The sequence below is a fragment of the Lissotriton vulgaris genome, chromosome 4_1 (assembly GCF_964263255.1).
Source record: "Lissotriton vulgaris chromosome 4_1, aLisVul1.2, whole genome shotgun sequence".
In the NCBI taxonomy this organism is placed as follows: domain Eukaryota; kingdom Metazoa; phylum Chordata; class Amphibia; order Caudata; family Salamandridae; genus Lissotriton; species Lissotriton vulgaris.
The window spans coordinates 575,091,901-575,104,501 of NC_141691.1; positions in this window are offsets into that span (position 1 = coordinate 575,091,901).

A 12,601-nucleotide genomic window follows, 5' to 3' on the forward strand; every position below is an offset into this window, starting at 1 on the left:
GGACTCTCATGGGGGGGTCCCAGTGAGTGTAGCGCGATGGATTTGCCAGAATATGGCACTAATGTAGCTGCCCTTCTACAAGGGCACACTGCATGAGCCGCTGGCAGCAGCATTGTGCCAATATCCGCAAACCTCCCCAGAGGTATAGTAAAGTACTTAGCATACACTGCAATAAATAATCACACCACACAATGTTTCTTGGAAAACAGTTTGCTGCAGGTTTATTTCCCACATGAAGTATGCCAAAGTGGTGGGTTAACTTACTGGCTATCCAAGGGCAGGCAGCAATGAGTAACCTAAGCTGCCCACCCACCTGATGAGCCAAACGGCATCTTGCCAACCCAATCAGTTCCATCATTTGATCTGGGGGATTACCCCCTTACTTACTATGGACCACCAGTCCAGGACTTAACTCGTAATTTTTTTAGAGATAAAGCATTGCTAGGCAACCCCCTGGTTGCTCAGGCTTTACAACCACCGAAGGACCAGCGGGCCACCAACGTTTTCCATCCAGGGTCCTGTTGTAAAGACTTCTTGGGTTTAGCATAGATCACCCCTGCTGTGCTCATTGAGAGGGTACCCCTATGTACCCATCAGCCAACAGATCAACCTGTAACTTAACCATTGCTCTGGCAGCCGTCACATCATGGGCTCCCCCACCAAAGTAGGCAACCTAATTCACCTACAACCAGTTGATACCAATGCTTCTCCCAGATCCAGCAGGAACATGCCAATGTCTGACATATGTTCCCCGTCCTTCTCAAAGTACCCCTTTGTGCCGGCATTTAATAGTCCATGTCTTAAAAATTCATCTGGTCTCTGAACTAGCGCATGGTGCTATTCACCCTTCTGCTGGAATGTTAGATAGCCTCCCCCAACCTGTCCCCATGCTAAACCCTCCTCAGGATATTCTCAGACCATCATAACTCACAGTGCCCCATGCTTTTGCTGATCTCACCCATGGAAGATTTCATAGCCTTTATTAGCGCACAGTGCCCCATGGAAGTAAGGTCTTTGCACCGAAGTGGATAATTAATATGTGAGGAGGTGGTCTCCCCCCCCCTTTCCCCAGCTAGTCTCTGCTGCAGCTTATTGACCAAACTGTGTAAACGCATGCCAGAGAAACCCAGCCATGCTATCTGCGTGTGGTTGAAACTATGCCTCCAGGTTCTGGTCTTTGCCTATTTCGCCTCCCTAGTGATGAATGAGCAGCCCACACCTTGAAACCTGATGAAATAAAGAAATGTGCATTTGTGCACTCCGTGGTAATTGCTGCACACTCATTAACCTAACATGAACCCTGGATTTGTCCCTTCCTTGTTCTACATCACCGAGACCACAATGTTGAATGGAAATGAAAGAAACAAACCACAAACAAGGAACACACATTTTTCAATCCATACACTATTTACAATGCTTGCTACCTTTGTGCCCTGCTGCCCCTCATGGGCAAATATAGAATGCCTGTAGCCCTTAGAGTCCCACCACCCCAAACTCTTGATGTGATCAGGGGAAGATCCACCTTGCAGACTGTGGTGGCCACTCTAATTCAGAAGGAATGGCTGGATTATCATTTTCCAACCCCTGATTTCCCTGACAGTTCTAAACAGGACTTCATCACTTGCCCAAATAGGCATCTTGTAAGTAGCATGTGATCCGCATGTATTTGCAGGTACCCCCCTGCGTTGCGACATATCACCAGGTAGTTTGTGGCTAACCCGACTGGGCAGTAATTCTTGTAGCCCAGGCACTGCATTACTATGTATATGCCATACCCCACCTAATTAGACTCAGATCTCCTTAATGTTATTGTTAAGGCGCCCCTAGCACGCTGATGTCCTGTCTACATATGGCATCCATTGTTCCATCTCTCTTCAATCTAGCTACCACGTCACTGACTCTGAAAGCCCCCAGAAATGCAAGGCTGAATGTTGATGCGAATAGGCTGATCTCGTAGGTGAAATAAACAACCCTGTGCACTCAATCTATCATCCCCTGTAGGATGTAGAAATTAATGGACAACCTCTCATCTGGAGCCCGAACATCTCCTCTTGCCCAGCCTTTGAGTCCCTCCCTTATGGGGAAAGCTCTGTAGGGTCAACGTGACCTCCCTGTTTGGCATGGTGGCTAACTGCTGCTAAGCATCCTATGATCCAAGGCTCTTGTTCTGATCCCTAGCAGATGGAATACAATGCTGTACCTTGCACTCAAGTGGTGCTGCATTACCTCCCCAATCCTCTGAATTATTGCAGAATGTAGAGATGCAGTTCTTGTACCGCCTCCTGGTCTCGGGGCAAGCAACTTCTCACCTAGTTCTATTAGGGCTGGTCCTCTGCAATAGGTGCCAAAGGTGTGAAGGGAAATGTGTCATCTCTGCTCTTGCTCACAGCCAACCCTCTGGAAAAGGAGCCACAGAAAATGAAAGAGGGCATCAGCTACCAATTTCTTTACCCCTTGAATGAGTCCTGTCCGGATTTCAACATTGTCATGCAGGTAAGCCCTCACTTGTTCCCTCAGTAGACAGAGTATCAGTTTGGCAGACTGTGAATTGATGGCCTGACCCACCACTATGTTATCCGACCAGAACAAAACCCTTTTTGGAGATAATTCCTCTCACCATAAGTGAAGTGCTGCCACTATAGGGAATAATTCCAAGACCATGACATTGGCTGTTATCCTTTGTTGTGCCAAGAGTTGAGCCATTTCTGTGTGCACCACTCACTCCATTATTGCGTCCAAACTAAGTATGGGCGAATTTTGCCAATCAGTGGTGCGCGAAATCGCAAAAAAATCCACGAATTCCCGGATTTCCCTGCGTATTCGCATACTTTTTTGCGATTTGCACCATACTTACCTGGAGTACTTTCTACTAGCTAATCAGTAAGTGCTACCTCGTTGGGTAAATGTATACTGCTTTTCCTGCACTACAGCTGCGTAGGGCCAGAAGAGTTGCCTCCAGTGACCATGTGTGTGTAACTTTGCCATCGCACCGAAGGGCGCCGGGGTCACTCGAGTGAGCTGTCCATCATAGTGTGTAAAGGGCGGGAAGACAGTGCACACCGCTAGTGTGTGGGTGGGGCAAACGGGGGGGCTTCTTTGCGACTTCACATGCCCCTTGTGTGTATAAAAGATCAGGCACAGATCAGAGCAGCAGAAGTGCCGCCACTATAGGGAATAATTCCAAGACCATGACATTGGCTGTGATCCTTTTTCGTGCCAAGAGTTGAGCCATTTCTGTGTGCACCACTCACTTCATTATTGCATCAAAACTAAGTATGGGCGAATTTTGCGAATCAGCGGTCCGCAAATTCGCACGAAATCGCAAAAGAATCCACGAATTCCCGGATTTCCCTGCGTATTCGCATACTTTTTTGCGATTTGCACCATACTTACCTGGAGTACTTTCTACTGGTTAATCAGTAAGTGCTACCTCGTTGGGTAAATGTATAGTGCTTTTCCTGCACTACAGCTGCGTAGGGCCAGAAGAGTTGCCTCCAGTAACCATGTGTGTGTAACTTTGCCATCGCACCGAAGGGCGCCAGGGTCTCTCGAGTGAGCTGTCCATCATAGTGTGTAAAGGGCGGGAAGATGGTGCACACCGCTAGTGTGTGTGGGGGGGCAAACAGGGGGGGGGTTCCTTGCGAGTTTACATGCCTCTTGTGTGTATAAAAGGTCAGGCACAGATCAGAGCAGCAGATGAGGAGAAAGAAGCTACTGGTTACAGGAACTGCACGGGGATTGCACTCGTGAAAGTCAAGGATGCAAAGGCCTCCATCAAGCATCGTAGATATGGGGAGAAAGCACACCTGCCCAGCCTCGACAAAATGGACATTTGTTTTGGGCTGATTAACTTTGCCATTGCGCCGAAGGGCGCCAGGATCTCTTGAGTGAGCTGTCCATTATAGTGGGTAAAGGCGGGAAGACGGTGCACACCGCTATTGTGTGGGGGGGGGCAAACGGGGGGGGGGCTTCTTTGCGAGTTCACATGACTCTTGTGTGTATAAAAGGTCAGGAACAGAACAGAGCAGCAGATGAGGAGAAAGAAGCTACTGGTTACAGGAACTGCACAGGGATTGCACTTGTGAAAGTCAAGGATGCAAAGGCCTCCATCAAGCATCATAGCTAATTTTCGACGGTAGATATGGGGAGAAAGCACACCTGCCCAGTCTCGACAAAAAGCACATTTGTTTAGGGCTGACTAACTTTGCCATTGCGCCGAAGGGTGCCGGGGTCCCTCGAGCGAGCTGTCCATCATAGTGGGTAAAGGGTGGGAAGACGGTGCACACCGCTAGTGTGTAGAGGGGGGCAAATGGGGGGGGGGGGCCTCTTTGCGAGTTCACATGCCTCTAGTGTGTATAAAAGGTCAGGCACTGATCAAAGCAGCAGATGAGGAGAAAGAAGCTACTGGTTACAGGAACTGCACGGGGATTGCACTCGTGAAAGACAAGGATGCAAAGGCCTCCATCAAGCATCCTAGCTAATTTTCGACGGTAGATATGGGGAGAAAGCACACCCTGCCCAGCCTCGACAAAACGCACATTTGTTTTGGGCTGATTAACTTTGCCATCGCGCCGAAGGGCGCCGGGGTCCCTCGAGTGAGCTGGCCATCATAGTGGGTAAAGGGCAGGAAGACGGTGCACACCGTTAGTGTGTGTGTGGGGGGAGCAAACGGGGGGGGCTTCTTTGCGAGTTCACATGCCTCTTGTGTGTATAAAAGGTCAGGCACCAATCAGAGCAGCAGATGGAGAGAAAGAAGCTCCTGGTCACAGGAACTGCACGGGGATTGCGCCCGGGAAAGTTAAGGATGCAAAGGCCTCCATCAAGCATCATAGCTAATTTTCGACTGTAGATATGGGGAGAAAGCACACTTGCCCAGCCTCGAGAAAGCGCACGATTTTTTGGGGCTGATTAAGGAGTTACTGAATTTGACCTTTCAACTCGGGGACCTGCTTTATCTATATCTGTAAGTGCTTCCTGTTCACGTTTAATTTTTGTGACAGGAGCCTCATTGTCTACTTGTAACTATTCTCAGACCCTGCTTCGAGGGTCAGAGCAGGGTCAGAGAATAGTTGCAAGTAGGCAAAGAGGCGCCGCTCAGGAAGCACTTACAGGGTTACAGCGGTGCCCAAGTTGAAGTTAATTTCTTTGTAACCATTTTGTAAATGGTTACAAAGAAATTAGCTTCATCTTGGGCACCAGCTGTAACCCTGTAAGTGCTTCCTGAACAAAATTCGTCCCGCTCATGGATTCGCGGGTTTTGCCGCATTTCCCGAGATTTGCGGATCGCAAAATTGTGGAAAATCCGGAAATTCCGCGAGCGGAACGAATTTCTGGCCCATACTTAGTCAAAACCTTCCCTGCCTGAGGAATCAGTAAAAAGTCACTGTTCCGGGCTACCTGCCCAGGGGATCTCCATAATAATGTCCTGTTGAAGCTGGCCAATCATTCTACCTACGTTATGAGGTTGTGTTTCAAACCATTGTTGAGTCTGACTAGCTGGTGTTTGCCTGTTACATTAGCTGTGTCCCTGGACAGTCTTCTGGCAAAAACCCTACCTGCCAGGATCACCCTTGCTACAATACTCAGTTTACCCAGTAGGCTCTGAATTGTTCCCTGGGTGGCTTTGTCTTTTGACAGTGCTGTGGGGATGTTCTGAATCAATGACTTCACCTTGTTCAAAGGGAGTCTAGACACACCCTTTCCAGTGTCTAGTTCTATGCCCAGAAACACCAGCACCTGCGCCGGGCCCTCAGTCTTACCGGGCACCAAGCTGGTCAGTCAGACCTTGAAACCTTTGCAGTGCCACTCTGCAGTCCTGTGTCCCGCCTCCCCAATGAACAGGGAATCATTCAAGTAGTGCATCTCTCTCACACCGAGTGACCACTGGAGTGCCAACTGCAAGAAGCAGCGAAGGCCTCATATTAGGCGCAGGACACTGAGCTACCCATTGACAAGCACATATCATAGTAGAACTGGCCTGCCCACTTGAAACCTAACAAGTGGTAGTTGTCTTCATGTACAGGCAGCAGGCATAAAGCTGATTCTATATCCACCTTTGCCAACCATGCCCCCTCTCCGGCTCTCCTTAACACGTCCACCGCCACATCTAAAGAGCATTGTGTGACGGGCCAATGTCCACCCTCCAGCCAATAGTTAACTGAATTGCCCTCAGGGTATGATAAGTGGTGGATCAGTGTCAAAATCTGTGGCTTCTGCTTAGGGACCACTTCCTGGGGTGAAATGAAAAATCTTCATTGGGGGAATGAAACCGACTTGCCACCGCCCCAATGCTAGTTTCTTGGAGATCTTCTCCTACACTACTGACTGAAGTTCCCAAGCAGACCTCAGGTTGTCTGCATCCCTACTTCCTAGTGGGCCTACATAAGGTATCTTGAAGCAGTACACCATTCCATTCACCAACAGTAGACCGTCTTTGGTATTGGGATATATTCCTGAACAGTGTTAAAAAGGGTGCTCAGTATATTGGTGATAGGCCCTTCCCTGTGCTGATGGTAACTGTACTGCTGTCTCTGATGGTTGTCGGGGTGGAGAGGGTGATTTCAGGGAGAGGGGCCTTGTACGCTGGTCTGTGCACAAATATCCTGCTGCTTATTGGGAGGGGGTGATGCCCTATGCATTCCATGCTAGAAAGCCACTGGGTGTGAAGTCCCACATTTGCGGGCTTTCCCCCAGGAGCAGGACTTGGCATTGAATAATCTGCAGGTACCCAAAGGAGGCCTTCAGAAACCCCACCTGTGCCCCACCGCTCCCCACGCACTTTGATGGGGTTGCTTGAAGGGAGCCTCCCTGGCTGGCTCTATGCCTTAAATGTTGAATGCCAATTCATATTCCTGTTGTATGAATCGTTCTGCGTTGGGGTGAATTTTCCCATGTCCTCCATCCAAAGCTGGAACTCTTTCTGGTCCCAGGCCAGTTTGGGACGCATGGCCATCTTTTTTTTTTAATTCCTTGTCATAGTTATACCACCCAATGCCCCCTGATTTGTTGCCTCATTGTGGATCTTGCACGAATATTGGAAGAGCCCCGGACTCTGTTCAGGATATTTCCCCATAGCTGACAGGATGGAGAAAGCCTCCAGCCAGTTTTCATTTGTTGTTTCTGGCCATGCTAGATATCTCCCTTTCTTGTCCTCCTCCTAACTGCCCATCCGCCTCGTGTCCACCCCATATTTTCCAAGCATCAGCATTGTGAATGCCAGCAGATTCTTGTTGCTAAATCTCTTCCTTAGCTGCCAATGTCACCTGCCATGCAAGAGAGCAGCGACCCAATACCAGAGGGGCAATTGTGACCAAAGGCAATTCTCCCCCACCGGATGTGTTTCCTTTCTCGCCTCACTGAAGTTGGGGGCAAGCCATGTGCTCGTGCCTGGTGGGTTGTCAGTACACCCTACATCTGAACTTTGTATACTGGGCCCCCTTGCCACGTTATATTCAGGGGTTATGTCCTCCGTGGTGGGGAGCTGGTTGGTCGGTGTCATAAGGCTGCTGCTTGCAGTGTTGTTGTCCGCAGCCTAGGTTGCCTCCAGCTGTCTCTCCACTGCGGGTGGAGTCTCTGGGGTGGAGTTGTAGCTGCATCGGGTCCCAGTTTGTTGCCAACATGGTCCCCCCCACCAGTGGTTGTGTCCCTGTGAAGCTGTTGTGTCCCCGAGCTGGCGAACATTGTTTTAAAGCCCACCATTAAGCTCAGTATTCCTGTCCAGGGACTCCATGCTTGCTGGTGCTATATTGCTTGTGTGTGTTGGTTCCGCCTCTATTTCTTTCTTGCGCTATCTCTTCGGGGTCCTCGCCTTTCTCACGGGGGCTTCAGCCAGGGTTTCCCTAGTTGGTGGCCTGCGGGCCCTCTTCCGCCTCATGGGCTCCATGTCTGCTGGAGCAGACTGTTGCCCGCTGAGTCTGTCACCTTCAACCTCTGAGTCCTCGGGCTTTTATGCATTCATGATGCCCCCTGCCGACTCTAGGCTGTCCCCCCTGGCCATTTCCAAAAACACTGCCGAGTCTGCATCCTGAGACGTGCTGGGCTGGGACTCGTCGACTGTTTTCATCTGGGAGAAAAATGGGAGCATGCCCTTGCTATCCATGACCTTGCTGTTGAATCTAGCCTCATTTCCGGGTCTTGTAGGTGAAAGAAATGTATTTGAAATTAACCTTGCTGCCCCTATGCCTGTTGTTGGTCCCCTTGTTGCTCGTTGTTTCTTGTACCCCCCTAGCATTGCCCCCAAGTTTGGTCCCCTCAGGCATCCAGGGTTCTGAGTGACTGCCCTGTCCTATGATATACTTACTTAACCAGTGCGTGACACAGTGAATACTTGATGTGATATCCCACCCATGGTTTGCAGCCAACAGGCCCTTTGTTCCACATTACATGGTTACTTGATCACACAACCTTGAGTATAAAAAGAAAGATGCAGGGTTATCCAATGCAATCACACCCTAATGCAACCCAATACCCTAAATAAAAGGTGGGACACAAGAAAACTGTAAATTACAGGACATGTGCTTTAAAAACTTCATGGCAGAATGTGAACTGTAACCACACTGTTGCAAATACATTCAATCAATTCAACCCCCTTAAAATAGCATTCTGCATTGAAGTCAGACCTTTCAGACCTTACCTGTTCATATAGATTACATACCAGACTCCTATGTGGGGATAAAGAGGGTGGAAACTGTGTGAGGGACATATAAATACCTGGCCCAAGCCCGCCACCTAGACATAAGACGGAAAATGCCCTTTTAGATGCTTCTAGGGGCTGAATCCATACTGTTGCAATAACTTCTCTACAGATGAGATCCCCTTGAGACTAACAATCCAGACTCCCAATTCACATCCTATGACCTTACCTGACACTGCCATTTAACAATTCGCAATTATTTTTTTTTAACTATATACATGGGCGAGTTTTTTTAATTATTCAAAACATTTACTCCTGCCTGCCCCTAATTAATGCCATGATGTCCTATTGTTCACATTCTTAACAAGGCACAAACCTGAAATAACAATCCCCAGCACATGTAACTCAAATTAAGAAAATGACAGCAGTAGCAAATGTAAGTCAAATAAATTTCACAGCAAACATAGTAACAATGTTTCTTTAATTCTTTTCCTCTGTTCATTTAAAAAAAAAATCATACAAGTTCTTAGCCAGCCAACTCGTGTTTCCTTGCCACAATGGGAAAATAAACCCGCAACTTTTTCAAGGCTAAGCAAAAACCTACTATAAAAATAAAAACCAATGCCATATGATCCTGAAAGCCTGTACATTAAGCAAAGAATCCCTCAAAATCTATCACTGGGCCTCTGTCTGATGGCGGAGACCATATAACAGGCATCAGACAACATAACATACCGTGCAACAAAAATCAATCTATTGTACATAATCCAACATTTTAACGGAAAAAGATCTACAAATCCAGTAGTACAAGAAAGTGTAAGGGTGTATCCCTAGTGTGTCAACAATGTGTGTTTATATAGCTGCTAAATGACACCCAAAATCACCATTACTCTGTATCCTTTGTTCAGGCAACATACATGAGACGCAAGTGACACATTCAAGCATGAAAACACCTCACCCATGTGATCAAATTCATGTGTACTCCCCTAATTATTCACTAACCTCCAAAGTTACTAATCCTAATCTGTCTGTAGAAGTAAAAAGAAAGGAATTCAAAAATTTGAAGGGCTACAATCAAAGCGACCTCACAAAACCAAGCACTAAATTGGCAAAATCTTTTTGCTCCGTACCCTACTTCGATTGTGGTGATAGTTCCACCCCACAGGTCCACAGGTTATGCCGGCAAAATTATTCATCCTAGGCATAGTTGTCCTCCAATATTAATTCACTGACACCGATATCTCAGTCCGTCATCTATAAAATAAATAAAATTTACCCTCCGCGAATATGCCAGATCCAAACGTTAGTGATCAACAATACCCAATAACACACGCTCTTATCCAAGGGAAAACTCTATTCTGATTCAGTCAACATTTCCAAAAATCCAACGCTGCGTAAAGCTAAGTGTCATTATTATTATTATAGAACATCTTCTAAAGCCCTCCACCCCTGTCCCCAGTTTAAGTGGGCAAAACCACCCCTTTGGTTGCCCCTATCTAGGTCCATATCATGTTGCCATTAGGTATACTAAGAATGGGCATTCTCCGCCAAGCCAAGTAATATTATCAAAGTTCAGCGTATTTTCATACTTGTAGCCCCCGTCCCCAGAATGCCCATCCCTTAGGTCGGGACAAGTCACAGTGGTTCCTATACAATCACCCCTGCATGCTTCTTACCGTGTGTCTCATGGGGCAAATTGTGTAGATACTGCAGGACTTGGTTCCTCGAGTATGAGGCCGTTCTACACTACTTCCACGTTTAAGTGCGAACGTGAGATTTCCATTCCATTAACCAAAAATCCACCAAAAGTTGGATGCCCACACCAACGATGTCAGCTTGCCCCATCTTAAGATGTCTCACACTAAAGTCCTAACCTAAAATTCAGTACTACGTTTCACAAAATAATGTCATACGAATCCCTAATATACAGCCTCATCCACTATTAGCAGCACTCATTCTAAGGCACAATTCCTATCCCTATCTTCTGGTCAGTATTCAACGTTAATGTCTAATCCCTATATACTGCCATAAGAATCCACAAATAGTTCCCTTACAAAACAAGCTAAACAAAACTCCTATGGAGGCAAGGTGAACCCCAATATAAAGATCGAACATTCTAATAATGTATACCCTATCCATCCTGGACTATATCAAATTAAAGCCAACCAGCCAATAGGTCGGCGGCCATTTATTACTCGCATCCATACCATAAATCCTTCAACGTGATATTCTGATGTGCAATGTAGAGGAAGACCATACCTGCCAGTTATTAGTGTGATATAACCTCATGAATATTATTCCACTGCTAATTACGTTCTACTAAGTAAGGATGAGAAGATGTGTATTGTTAAAAATGCAATCAATAAAAATGTATGAACGTAACTGTAAGAGGTAGAAACTCAACGTCAGTGACGAGACGATGTGCTGTATATGCCCCTCTGAGTAACACAAGACAACATCACAGCTTGGATAACAAATTGGCAGAATTACTGAATACATGTACACAAGTCCACATTAATACATTTGTACTTGGCTAGGTGTTATCTGCCCAAAATGGAATGCAGTTCTTGATCCAAATTTAGGCCCATTTCAGTACTCCGTAACCTCAATATCCATAATGCCTCACTTCTGTGCAGTGTACATTCTCTATTCCAACCCCTTGGGTATCTAGGGGTCCAATCAATTCCATAGTACACAAAGTCTTTATTCATATTTTGGGAGATGCATTGTGCATTGTGAACTGCAATCGGGTACTTGACATCACCCTGCTTGACAGCTCTCATGTGGTCCCCAATTCGCTCCTATAGGGTCCGAATCATGCTTCCCACATTCTTCTTGTGGCATCTGTACTCAATAATATACACAACAAATCTAGTGCAGCATATGATGTTTGCCATGATTTTGTACGTTCTGTCCCCAGGGCCACTGAAGTGTCTTCTTTTTGCAGTCTCACTTGCAAGCAATTCAGTGTCCACATCCATAAAATCCTATTGAATGTGGTGTTAGACAATTGGTGTCCATTTTACCACCTCTGAAGCTTGAGCTAAGTAGGTTCCTCAGGGAGACACCCGTCCTATATGTTATGTCCGGTCTTTTTGTGATTGCACCCAAAAGTGATCTGTCTTCCTTAAGGATATGCCAATGCCTATTATGACTGTGTACCAGTACTCTAGACAGGGTGTTGTAATTGGTAACCATATGTATTTTTTCATCTTTCTTTTTGGATTTGTTCGTTCACTCTGTGTTGTCTCTCTTGATCCTGTCAATTCTTTGTTGGGTTCTTTCAAGTGTGTGCCTATCATAACCCCTTCTTCTGAAGCGGGCCAACATACACATTTCTCATATTCAGGATCATAGCTGCAGTTATGTCTAGCCCGCATAAGTTCACCAAAAGGGATAGCCCTGATCTGGTGAGCAGGGTATGCGCTTGTGGCATGTAGGACCGAATTGCAAGCAGTCATCATGTGAAACTGTCTGCTGTAGATCTTATTCTCCCTGATGAATAGTTGTATCCAAAAACGTGATACTTTTATCACTGTATTCGAATGTGAACCTGATGTTATATTCATTGTCATTAAGGTGTTTAAAAAAAAGACCTAAGTTTCTCAGCACTGCCCGTCCTCACCATCAGGCAGTTATCAATGTATCTCCCCCAAAATAAGATGGAATTGTTCCATTCCATTCCTCTAGTGCTCCAGATCCATGTCTCCTTTAATCAACTCATGAAAAGGTTGGCGTATGAGGGAGAGAACCTGGAGCCCATAGCTACTCCCCGTTTTTGGCGGTACCACATGTCCTTGAACAGGATGGCATTATTATCAAGGATAAGCTCAATCATTTCAATCAATATTTTTGTGTGGTCCACTGCACTGGCAGACCTGGTGTTCAAAATGCTTCTAATGGCACGTAATCCAATAACTCTTCCTAATACTCACTGACAGCACTGTCACATCCAAAGTAACCAAAATC